The 12,958-nt window shown below is 41.9% G+C and overlaps 2 protein-coding genes across 3 annotated transcripts in view; one reads left to right on the top strand and one right to left on the bottom strand.

Moving 5' to 3' along the window:
- The window catches only part of LOC133619315 (uncharacterized), a 329,516-nt gene that overhangs the window by 62,521 nt on the left and 254,037 nt on the right, over nt 1-12,958 (top strand). The gene's annotated exons all lie outside the window — the stretch shown is intronic.
- LOC133619747 (uncharacterized) overlaps nt 1-12,958 on the bottom strand; it is an 83,808-nt gene that overhangs the window by 2,784 nt on the left and 68,066 nt on the right. The window lies entirely within an intron of this gene.

The following is a 12,958-nucleotide window of genomic DNA, read 5'->3' as shown; positions in this document are numbered from 1 at the left end:
CCACTAAATGGTAATACCCAAATACATTTTTTAACTTGGGGTCCACTTAAATTGATTCATGATACAGATATATACTATCAAATATATACTAACATCATAATACAGTCATCACACAAGATAATCATCAGGGTATATACATTGAATTATTTACATTATTTACAATCCGGGGTGTGGGATATGGAGGGGGGGTGGGAGGGGGTTAGGTTTGGTTGGTATCAACACTTCAGTCATCAACAATTGCATCATCAGAGAAATGGACATTGAAATAGTGTAGACTGACTTGGTAGGATATGTACAGCAAGTAGTGGACATAGAGAGAGAGAGATCAGAAAGTATAAGAAAAAGTGTCTACATTTGATTATTTACAATCCGAAGAGGTATTATGTGGAAGGGAGGGTGTTAGTTTAGGGTTGTAGTTGCCTGGAGGTGTTCTTTTAGTGCGGTTTTGAAGGAGGATAGAGATGCCCTTTCTTTTACACCTGTTGGGAGTGCATTTCATATTGAAGTGGCATAGAAAGAGAATGAGTTAAGACCTTTGTTAGTTCGGAATCTGGGTTTAACGTGGTTTAGTGTTAGTGTTATTATGCTGTTTGTTACTTATGTATGTTATGTTGCAGCTATTTAAAATAGTTTTGTCAATTTGTTCTGGCCTGAAATAAATTGGCCCTTTGAAACATATCTTTGTCTTTGTGTGTTGTATGTAGACCACATTGCTTAGCAGAGTTCAGTGATGCAAATGCATGTCAAGTTGATCAACAGATTGTATTATTCTCCAGTGCAATAACAGTACTAAAATGACGGCTAAAAGGGCATTAATGGGAGCTTTAAAAAAAAAATAGAAGAAGTAACTAAATAGTTACTTTTCACAGTAACGCATTACTTTTTGGTGTAAGTAACTGAGTTAGTAACTGAGTTACTTTTGAAATAAAGTAACTAGTAACTGTAACTAGTTACTGTTTTTCAGTAACTAACCCAACACTGGTTTTTACAATATATTAGAAATGTAACGCAATGAAAATTTCAGATCATAATTATTATGACCAAAATTATTAGGGTTATCATTATTATCATGGTATTGTAAAATGTGCTCAGAAAGTACTTTTACACACACTGAAACAGCTGCCATAGGCTGCAGCACTCCCCGCGACCCCAAAAGGGACAAGCGGTAGAAAATGGATGGATGGATAGATGGAAATAAAAACACAATATTGTGTATTGCAAGTTTTGTTGATTCTATGTAACATGTTTATGTGTGCAATGGCTATGTGTATTGTGTGCTTCTTTTCTTTTTCTTTTAAATTGTGATATTACTGCCTTTTTTCATCATGGCCAGGGGACTACAGATGAAAAAACTAATTTAGTTTTTTGTAATCATGGTGTTTTATTAAAAATTGCATTGTCCCCTTTGAAATAAACTAATCTAATCTAATGAGGATTTTTCCTTGGCCTCAGTCTGGACCCCATCCCTGGAGTCCAGCCTTTGACTGAATATTTTTGTACCCTTCCCCCGCCCCCTCCCCAGTGTTTACCTGCTTCTCACTTTTTTTTTGTAAGGGACGTCGGGAGTTGGCAGACCCGTGAGCGATCCTATTTCTGTCTCCCTGTAATGTTTGTCTGATCTTGAATGGGATTGTGCTGAAAATCTCAATTTGCCCTCGGGGATTAATAAAGTACTTCTGATTCTGAATATTAAATATTGTTTGGCTTCTTAAAAGTCATATTTTCATTTGAGCGTTGAAATAAGGTTATCTTCTTCCATTTTAATTTGTAAAGTTTTAAGTGGTGTTTTTTTAGGATAAAGAAAAAAAACTGATGTTTTGGGCGCTTCACTTCCAGTTTATATGACGTCACGCGAGTTCACTTCCTGTTGTCATTATTCTTTTAATTATAGATCGATCAAGAAACAAACACTGAGTTTAATCCAACTACAAACCCTGTTTCCATATGAGTTGGGAAATTGTGTTAGATGTAAATATAAACGGAATACAATGATTTGCAAATCATTTTCAATCCATATTCAGTTGAATATGCTACAAAGACAACATATTTGATGTTCAAACTGATAAACTTTTTTTTTTTTGCAAATAATCATTAACTTTAGAATTTGATGCCAGCAGCACGTGACAAAGAAGTTGGGAAAGGTGGCAATAAATACTGATAAAGTTGAGGAATGCTCATCAAACACTTATTTGGTACATCCTGCAGGTGAACAGGCAAATTGGGAACAGGTGGGTGCCATGATTGGGTATAAAAGTAGATTCCATGAAATGCTCAGTCATTCACAAACAAGGATGGGTCGAGGGTCACCACTTTGTCAACAAATGCATGAGCAAATTGTTGAACAGTTTAAGAAAAACCTTTCTCAACCAGCTATTGCAAGGAATTTAGGGATTTCACCATCTACGGTCCGTAATATCATCAAAGGGTTCAGAGAATCTGGAGAAATCACTGCACGTAAGCAGCTAAGCCCGTGACCTTCGATCCCTCAGGCTGTACTGCATCAACAAGCGACATCAGTGTATAAAGGATATCACCAGGAACACTTCAGAAACCCATTGTCAGTAACTACCGTTGGTCGCTACATCTGTAAATACAAGTTAAAACTCTCCTATGCAAGGCGAAAACCGTTTATCAACAACACCCAGAAACGCCGTCGGCTTCGCTGGGCCTGAGCTCATCTAAGATGGACTGATACAAAGTGGAAAAGTGTTTTGTGGTCTGACGAGTCCACATTTCAAATTGTTTTTGGAAACTGTGGACGTTGTGTCCTCCGGACCAAAGAGGAAAAGAACCATCCGGATTGTTATAGGCGCAAAGTGTAAAAGCCAGCGTCTGTGATGGTATAGGGGTGTATTAGTGCCCGAGACATGGGTAACTTACACATCTGTGAAGGCGCCATTAATGCTGAAAGGTACATACAGGTTTTGGAGCAACATATGTTGCCATCCAAGCAACGTTATCATGGACGCCCCTGCTTATTTCAGCAAGACAATGCCAAGCCACGTGTTACATCAACGTGGCTTCATAGTAAAAGAGTGCAGGTACTAGACTGGCCTGCCTGTAGTCCAGACCTGTCTCCCATTGAAAACGTGTGGCGGATTTTGAAGCCTAAAATACCACAACGTAGACCCCCGTACTGTTGAACAACTTAAGATGTACATCAAGCAAGAATGGGAAAGAATTCCACCTGAGAAGCTTAAAAAATGTGTCTCCTCAGTTCCCAAACGTTTACTGAGTGTTGTTAAAAGAAAAGGTGATGTAACACAATGGTGAACATGCCCTTTCCCAACTACTTTGGCACGTGTTGCAGCCATGAAATTCTAAGTTCATTTTTATTTGCAAAAAAAAAATAACGTTTATGAGTTTGAACATCAAATATCTTGTCTTTAGAGTGCATTCAATTGAATATGGGTTGAAAAGATTTGCAAATCATTGTATTCCGTTTATATTTACATCTAACACAATTTCCCAACTTATATGGAAACGGGGTTTGTATATCCACCAAGCTTTACAGACTTTCTACAAATATATTGACCAAGCTTTAGTAGATGATAAAACAACAGACACGTTTATTATTATTACAACGGAAAAAGTGGGAGTGGGACAAGACAGGGAAGAGATAGAGCTAGGACCATTTGGAATTGGGAACGTAAGAATAGGGGAGAAAGGCTTTCTGGACTTTGTCGCAAGCAGGCACCTTGTCATTGGAAATACACTCAAGAAATGTAAGAGTAGGTATTGGACGTGTGAGAGCCCCAATGCAACAATAGATAACCTTGTTGATTACAACATAAGCGATAGAAGGGATGTACTAATGGATCTTGCAACAGTTCCCAAAAATTACATTAAAAGTGATCCATCGATTAGTAAGAGCCAAAGTGAGGTTTAAAAAGAAAATTGAAAGGCAAAAGATTGTGAAAAAACCTAGGAAGAGAAGAATGTCATATCACCAGCAGGAATTCAGTTTAGAACTAAAGAACCAGGTTGTCCCACTACTGGATCTAGTGATGGACCAATCAGCGAGTGACACATATGACCAAGTGGTTAAGGGAACACTGGAGATAGCAGAGAAACTAGCACAGAGTTTACCAACACAGACAACAGTAGACAACCAAGAGAAGAATGAAATCAGATAGTTGAATGACAAGGGGAAATGACTGAAACCACACAGGCAAGATTCACCTCTAAATCAAGTAGAGTACACAGAACCCAACAAGAGAATACGCAAGAGAAAGCACCAAACAAAGATCGTACAGGAGGTCCTGGAAAAACACAAAAGCCCAAAAATCATAAATAGAAAAATGCAAAGCGGAAGGCAACTCATGTCCAGCATAACCGACATCAACGGAACAGAAACAAGTGTCTAACATAAAATCTGCGAAATAGTTAGAGATTTGTATAACTCTGTAAACTGTGGTGATCAACCGAATTGGAGAACTTGAGAAGATTGCTCAAGTAGATCAAATGATGCGCCACCTAATCTACCGAAGAAAGTTAAACAAGCCCTAAAGAAGGCCCCTGGTGAGGACCAATTAAACGTAGACATTCTGAGCCTTGGGGACGAAGAGTTCATTACAGTAACTAACTCTATTCAGCAAGATGTTACATGAAGAAGAAATACCATCTCAGTGGAACGAGTCCAAAGTCTCTCTCATATTCAAGAAAGGAGACCAACAAAAAAATCCCTACTACCTCAACTCTACAAGAGTTTTACCAGAGTAATTCTTGCCGCTGGAGAACAACCAACCAAGAGAGCAAGCAGGCTTCAGACCAAGATTTATTACATCCGACCATCTGCATGTACTAAGCCAGACGGTTGAAAAGTCAATAGAATATCAGTTCGACTTGTGTTTAGGCTTCGTGGATTATGAAAAATGCTTTCGACAGACTTGACCACCAGTCCCTTCCGGCTGACTTAGAAAAGCAAAATATCGATGAGAAGCATATCAAAATGATCAAAGTACTATACAGGGAGCTCGCAGCAAAAATTCATTGAAAACTTTGATTGATTGATATTGTCAATGACTCGATTAAAGTCCTGAGAGGAGTTAGACGGGGAGATCTTCTGTCACCTAAGCTATTCACTGCAGTTTTGGAGGAAGCATTCAAGAATATTGACCGGAGCAACAAAGGAATTTAAGTCGACGCTGGATGTATCAGCCATCTCAGATTCGCCAGACGATATTCTTATCCAAGGCCACACTGCCGAGGAACTACAGGAAATGATTCATGGTCTTGCAGAGGAGAGTAGCAAGACAGGCCTCAACATGAACATAAAGAAAACTAAAGTCATGATGAGCAACAACAACCCAAACTCCAAAGTAACCGCACAAGGAAAAGGAGAAAAACAGTACATTACATAGAGTATATCTAGGGAAGAAAATCACTTTCAACAATGAGACCAGCGAGGAAATTACCGTATTTTCCGCACTATTAGCCGCACCTAAAAACCACAAATTTACTCAAAAGCTGACAGTACGGCTTATAACCCGGTGCGCTTTATATATGGATTAATATTAAGATTCATTTTCATAAAGTTTCGGTCTCGCAACTACGGTAAACAGCCGCCATCTTTTTTCCCCGTAGAAGAGGAAGTGCTTCTTCTTCTACGCAAGCAACCGCCAAGGTAAGCACCCGCCCCCATAGAACAGGAAGCGCTTCTTCTTCTACTGTAAGCAACCACCCGCCCGCGTAGAAGAAGAAGAAGCGCGCGGATATTACGTTTCATTTCCTTTGTGTGTTTACATCTGTAAAGACCACAAAATGGCTCCTACTAAGCGACAGGTTTCCGGTTCATGAAAAGACGCAATCTCTCCATCCGCACACGGACTACTATTTCACAGCAACTGCCTAAAGACTTTCAAGAAAAGCTGGCTACTTTCCGTGCATATTGTAAAAACAAGATAGCTGAAAAAAAGATCTGGCCAGAGAACATTATCAACATGGACGAGGTTCCACTGACTTTTGATATTCCTGTGAACCGCACTGTGGATACAACGGGAGCACGTACGGTGAATATTCGCACCACAGGGAATGAGAAGTCATCCTTCACTGTGGTTCTAGTTTGCCATGCTAATGGCCAGAAACTTCCACCCATGGTGATATTCAAAAGGAAGACCTTGCCAAAAGAGACCTTTCCAGCCGGCGTCATCATAAAAGCTAACACGAAGGGATGGATGGATGAAGAAAAGATGAGCGAGTGGTTAAGGTAAGTTTACGCGAAGAGGCCGGGTGGCTTTTTTCACGCAGCTCCGTCCATGTTGATATACGACTCCATGCGCGCCCACATCACGCTGGTTTTTAATATATTATTAAAGTTTGACTGACCTATCTGACTGTTTTTTTGACATTCCTTTAGCGCAGTTAGATGCGGCTTATAACACGGGGTGGCTTATAGGTGGACAAAGTTTTGAAATATGCCGTTCATTGAAGGCGCGGCTTATAACCCAGGGCGCCTTATGGTGCGGAAAATACGGTAAGAGAAGGATCCAGATGGGTTGGGTAAAGTTTGGGTCTCTAAGGTACATCTTCCGAGACTCTAATCTCCCCATTTCCTTGAAGAGCCGGGTATTTGACCGGTGTATCATACCTGTTCTCTCATATGGTGCCCTAACCTGGACAACCATCAAACGTTTTTTGACCTACTGTTGCCTAGCCATCCTGGATAAAAACCAACGCTTCCCATCCAAACTGATGGAGCTTGAGAGATGTTGCCAAGAGGAATGTGTGAAACTGCCCAAAGATAGGAGTGCCAAGCTTGTGGCATCGTATTCAAAAAGACTTGAGGCTGGAATTTCTGCCAAAGGTGCATCAACAAAGTATTGAGCAAAGGCTGTGAATACTTATGTACATGTGATTTTTTTTTTTAAATATTATTTTTAATAAACTTGCAAAATGAAAACAAAAAAAATCACATTGTCATTAGGGGTAATGTTTGTAGAATTTTGAGGACAAAAATATTGTGTTTTTTTTCCCGTCCATCCATCCATCTTCTTCCGCTTATCCGAGGTTGGGTCGCGGGGGCAGCAGCCTAAGCAGGGAAGCCCAGACTTCCCTCTCCCCAGCCACTTCGTCCAGCTCTTCCTGTGGGACCCCGAGGCGTTCCCAGGCCAGCCGGGAGACATAGTCTTCCCAACGTGTCCTGGGTCCTCCCCGCGGCCTCCTACCGGTCGGACGTGCCCTAAACACCTACCTCCCTAGGGAGGCGTTCGGGTGGCATCCTGACCAGATGCCCGAACCACCTCATCTGGCTTCTCTCGATGTGGAGGAGCAGCGGCTTTACTTTGAGCTCCCCCCGGATGGCAGAGCTTCTCACCCTATCTCTAAGGGAGAGCCCCGCCACCCGGCGGAGGAAACTCATTCCGGCCGCTTGTACCCGTGATCTTGTCCTTTCGGTCATAACCCAAAGCTCATGACCATAGGTGAGGATGGGAACGTAGATGGACTGGTAAATTGAGAGCTTTGCCTTCCGGCTCGGCTCCTTCTTCACCACAACGGATCGATACAGCGTCCGCATTACTGAAGACGCCGCACCGATCCGCCTGTCGATCTCACGATCCACTCTTCCCTCACTCGTGAACAAGACTCCGAGGTACTTGAACTCCTCCACTTGGGGCAAGATCTCCTCCCCAACCCGGAGATGGCACTCCACCCTTTTCCGGGCGAGAACCATGGACTCGGACTTGGAGGTGCTGATTCTCATCCCAGTCGCTTCACACTCAGCTGCAAACCGATTCGGCGAGAGCTGAAGATCCTGGCCAGATGAAGCCATCAGGACCACATCATCTGCAAATAGCAGAGACCTAATCCTGCAGCCACCAAACGAGATCCCCTCAACGCCTTGACTGCGCCTAGAAATTCTGTCCATAAAAGTTATGAACAGAATGGGTGACAAAGGGCAGCCTTGGCGGAGTCCAACCCTCACTGGAAACGTGTCCGACTTACTGCCGGCAATGCGGACCAAGCTCTGACACTGATCATACAGGGAGCGGACTGCCACAATCAGACAGTCCGATACCCCATACTCTCTGAGCACTCCCCACAGGACTTCCCGAGGGACACGGTCGAATGCCTTCTCCAAGTCCACAAAACACATGTAAACTGGTTGGGCAAACTCCCATGCACCCTCAGGGACCCTGCCGAGAGTATGGAGCTGGTCCACAGTTCCACGACCAGGACGAAAACCACACTGTTCCTCCTGAATCCGAGGTTTGACTATCCGGCGTAGCCTCCTCTCCAGTACACCTGAGTAGACCTTACCGGGAAGGCTGAGGAGTGTGATCCCACGATAGTTAGAAAACACCCTCCGGTTCTCAGGGATCCCAGTTAGACCAAAAGGGCCCTTTTGGGGCTTCTGAATTTCAAGAGATGTTACCATATTTAAGATGCTTTGAAAAGCATTTCCTAAATCGAAAATCTGTAAAAATCCAAGAACACTTACCAATGAGTTCTATCTATTAGACGCTATAAACTGAAAGCCACACCTTTTTTTCCATGACTTTACCAAATCATCAATAGTTGATTGTTTTTGTTGAGAAAATATCTTCAACATATCAATACTCGCCATTCCAAAATGTAAAACATCGACTGTTGTGCATTTCACTAGTTTCTCTACTGTTTCACTCCTTCAATGTTCTGTTTGGTGTGAGGAAATCTCTTCACAACATCACGATGAGGCACTTCATGAATACATGATGAGATATGATGCCGATATTTGATAAATATTGTGATTGTAAAAAGATGATCAAGAGAAGAATATCGACCCTAGCTTCCCTGGCCTGCTGACATGAGGGTATGTCTACAGAATATATTAATTGATGAAAATTGGGCTGCCTGCACTCTCAAAGTGCATGTTGTTGCCAAATGTATTTCATATGCTGTAAACCTAGTTCATAGTTGTTAGTTTCCTTTAATGCCAAACAAACACATACCAATCGTTGGTTAGAAGGCGATCGCCGAATTCGTCCTTGCTTTCTCCCGTGTCGCTGGCTGTCGTGTCGTTTTCGTCGGTTTCGCTTGCATACGGTTCAAACCGATATGGCTCAATAGCTTCAGTTTCTTCTTCAATTTCGTTTTCGCTACCTGCCTCCACACTACAACCATCCGTTTCAATACATGCGTAATCTGTTGAATCGCTTAAGTCGCTGAAATCCGAGTCTGAATCCGAGCTAATGTCGCTATAGCTTGCTGTTCTTTCCGCCATGTTTGTTTGTGTTGGCTTCACTATGTGACGTCACAGGAAAATGGACGGGTGTTTATAACGATGGTTAAAATCAGGCACTTTGAAGGTTTTTTTAGGGATATTGCGTAATGGGTAAAATTTTGAAAAAAACTTCAAAAAATATAATAAGCCACTGGGAACTGATTTTTAATGGTTTTAACCATTCTGAAATTGTGATAATGTTCCCCTTTAAAAACAAGATCCGCTTTGCAAAATGAGTGAGGTATTCATAATTTTTTTTACCAAAAATAGTAGGACATATTCCAAAACTGTACAGGTATTTACCCACGACGTTGATGCGAGTGACGGTGCAGTTCGGGGAAGCACGAGTGATGACGTCATGACTTTGTCGCCAAATTTTATTGCCGACGAATGGCAGTTGACCAAGCCGACGACCCAGAAATCCGAGCTCTGAAGGCTGCAACCAACAGGGCTACGGTGGTCTGAGGTCCTATGTGAGGACACAGGGGTTACGCTCCTTTGTGACGTCGCCACAGGTCGGCCACGGCCCCTTGTGCCCTCCATTTGGAGGCGGCGGGTGTTCGACTCGATCCACGGCCTTTCCCATCCTGGGAGGACACCTTCCCAGCGGCTGGTAGCTGCAAAATTCGTCTGGCGTGGACTGAAAAAGGACGTTAGGGACAGTGGCCTAGTGGTTAGAGTGCCCGCCCTGAGACTGGGAGGTTGTGAGTTCAAACCCCGGCCAAGTCATACCAAAGACAGCAAAAAACGGGACCCATTGGCACTCAGCATCAAGGGTTGGAATTGGGGGTTAAATCACCAAATGATTCCCGAGCGCAGGCCACCGCTGCTGCTCACTGCTCCCCTCACCTCCCAGTGGTTGAACATGGGGATGGGTCAAATGCAGAGGATAATTTCACCACACCTAGTGTGTGTGTGTGACTATTGTTGTTTAAGAGCCGAACATTCATCGAAATGTATTTAGCTTGGTAACACCAAAAGAAAGAAAATGGCAAATCATTTAAATTTCGTCCGTAACATTCTTTGATTAGAAAGAAGAGATGTTGGGGAAGAGTAAGAGATGTGCAGTGTGTGAAGAGAAGACTGGGCCACATGTCTACATCAACGGGCAGAGGATTGGAGGTTATAAAGAACAAGAATAATATGATTACTGTCAACTTTTGATCGGGAAGTTCTTCACAAGCTAAAGTACCAATGATTGTCACACACACACTAGGTGTGGTGACATTTGTCCTCTGCATTTGACCCATCCTCTTGTTCACCCCCTGGGAGGTGAGGGGAGCAGTGAGCAGCAGCGGTGGCCGCACCCGGGAATCATTTTTGGTGATTTAACCCCCAATTCCAACCCTTGATGCTGAGTGCCAAGCAGGGAGGTAATGGGTTCCATTTTTATAGTCTTTGGTATGACTCGGCCGGGGTTTGAACTCACGACCTACCGCAATACCCTCCTAAAATAGCATGCCGCTCCCGACTGTCGTATCTATCTTTGATTTCCCCTTTAAGCCTTGTGGCCATGGAAATGGCAGAACACTCTAGCGCTTTTGCAGTGAGCATTCAAGAAGAGTAGAGTACTCAGTGGCCTAGTGGTTAGAGTGTCCACCCTGAGATCCGTACACTGCAAAAACTGAAATCTAAGTAAGATTAAATATCTCAAATAAGGGTGATATTTGCTTATTTTCTGTCTGATAAGATAATTCTTCTCACTAAGCAGATTTTATGTTAGAGTGTTTTACTTGTTTTAAGTGTTTTGCTCCTAAATGATCTCAGTAAGATATTACAGCTTGTTGCTGAGATTGGATGACCTATATTGAGTAAAACATACTTGAAACTAGAATATCAACTGTTGCAAAGCTTTGTCATCAACACTCACAAGTATAAAACTGCTTTTTCAAGTAATAATTTCTTATTTCAAGCATGAAAAAAAAATCATGACTTTGACACAATTTTGTCTCATAATTAAAACAGATGAGAGCCAAATGGACTTTGCTGTTTTATTTTCAATGAAACAATAGAAAATACGTACTCATATAGTAGTACAGTTGGCACAGTACAGCAAACTGACAGTTAATATTTAAACATTTAACACTTGACATTTCTAACAATTTGGAACAGAAATAGTTCATGCACATTCAGATAAATTCTTCAAAATTACAATTAAAATTTTTTGGCCGGGGGCCGGGCTGTATATATGCGCACTAATTGACAGAGAAAGAGCACGCACTTGGCGCGATGATGTCATGTTATCGATGGAAAAATGCATTTTTTGACCATATGATTTGCCTGAGTGGCTAGGAGACCCCGAGAGTAACAAGCGGTTGCCTTGTTGCCTTTCCATTAAAGGGGAACATTATCACAATTTCAGAAGGGTTAAAACCATTAAAAATCAGTTCCCAGTGGCTTATTTTATTTTTTGAAGTTTTTTTCAAAATTTTACCCATCACGCAATATCCCTAAAAAAATCTTCAAAGTGCCTGATTTTAACCATCGTTATATACACCCGTCCATTTTCCTGTGACGTCACATAGTGATGCCAATACAAACAAACATGGTGGATAGAACAGCAAGGAATAGCGACATTAGCTCGGATTCAGACTCGGATTTCAGCGGCTTAAGCGATTCAACAGATTACGCATGTATTGAAACGGATGGTTGTAGTGTGGAGGCAGGTAGCGAAAACGAAATTGAAGAAGAAACTGAAGCTATTGAGCCATATCGGTTTGAACCGTATGCAAGCGAAAACGACGAAAACGACACGACAGCCAGCGACACGGGAGAAAGCGAGGACGAATTTGGCGATCGCCTTCTAACCAACGATTGGTATGTGTTTGTTTGGCATTAAAGGAAACTAACAACTATGAACTAGGTTTACAGCATATGAAATACATTTGGCAACAACATGCACTTTGAGAGTGCAGACAGCCTAGTTTTCATCAATTAATATTTTCTGTAGACATAACCTCATCCGCTCGCAGATTTCTTTGACTTTATCGTTGGAAATGCATCTGCTTTGAGTGTCGCAGGATATCCACACATTCTTGCCATCTCTGTCGTAGCATAGCTTTCGTCGGTAAAGTGTGCGGAACAAACGTCCAATTTCTTGCCACTTTCGCATCTTTGGGCCACTGGTGCAACTTGAATCCGTCCCTGTTCGTGTTGTTACACCCTCCGACAACACACCGACGAGGCATGATGTCTCCAAGGTACGGAAAACAGTCGAAAAAACGGAAAATAACAGAGCTGATTTGACTCGGTGTTTGTAATGTGTTTGAGAAAATGGCGGATTGCTTCCCGATGTGACGTCACGTTGTGACGTCATCGCTCCGAGAGCGAATAATAGAAAGGCGTTTAATTCGCCAAAATTCACCCATTTAGAGTTCGGAAATCGGTTAAAAAAATATATGGTCTTTTTTCTGCAACATCAAGGTATATATTGACGCTTACATAGGTCTGGTGATAATGTTCCCCTTTAAGAACAATAAATTAGTTTGTAGTATAAGTTTGCGGGTTTCAAAAATGTAATGGCACTCGCATTTACTTAATTTAAGAATATTTTTCAACATATTGAGCAAAAAGGTCTTTTTTTTCTACCAAGAAAAGTGCACTTGTTTTTAATGAGAATATACTTATATTAAGGTATTTTTGGGTTCATTGAAGTTAACTAATTTTACTTGTTTTGGAAAGTCTTGACAAGCCAAATTTTCCTGTTCTATTGGCAGATAATTTTGCTTAGTTCAAATAAAATACCCCTCAATTTTG

The sequence above is a fragment of the Nerophis lumbriciformis genome, linkage group LG20, assembly GCF_033978685.3.
Source record: "Nerophis lumbriciformis linkage group LG20, RoL_Nlum_v2.1, whole genome shotgun sequence".
Lineage (NCBI taxonomy): Eukaryota > Metazoa > Chordata > Actinopteri > Syngnathiformes > Syngnathidae > Nerophis > Nerophis lumbriciformis.
This window is presented reverse-complemented; position numbering and strand designations above follow the sequence as displayed.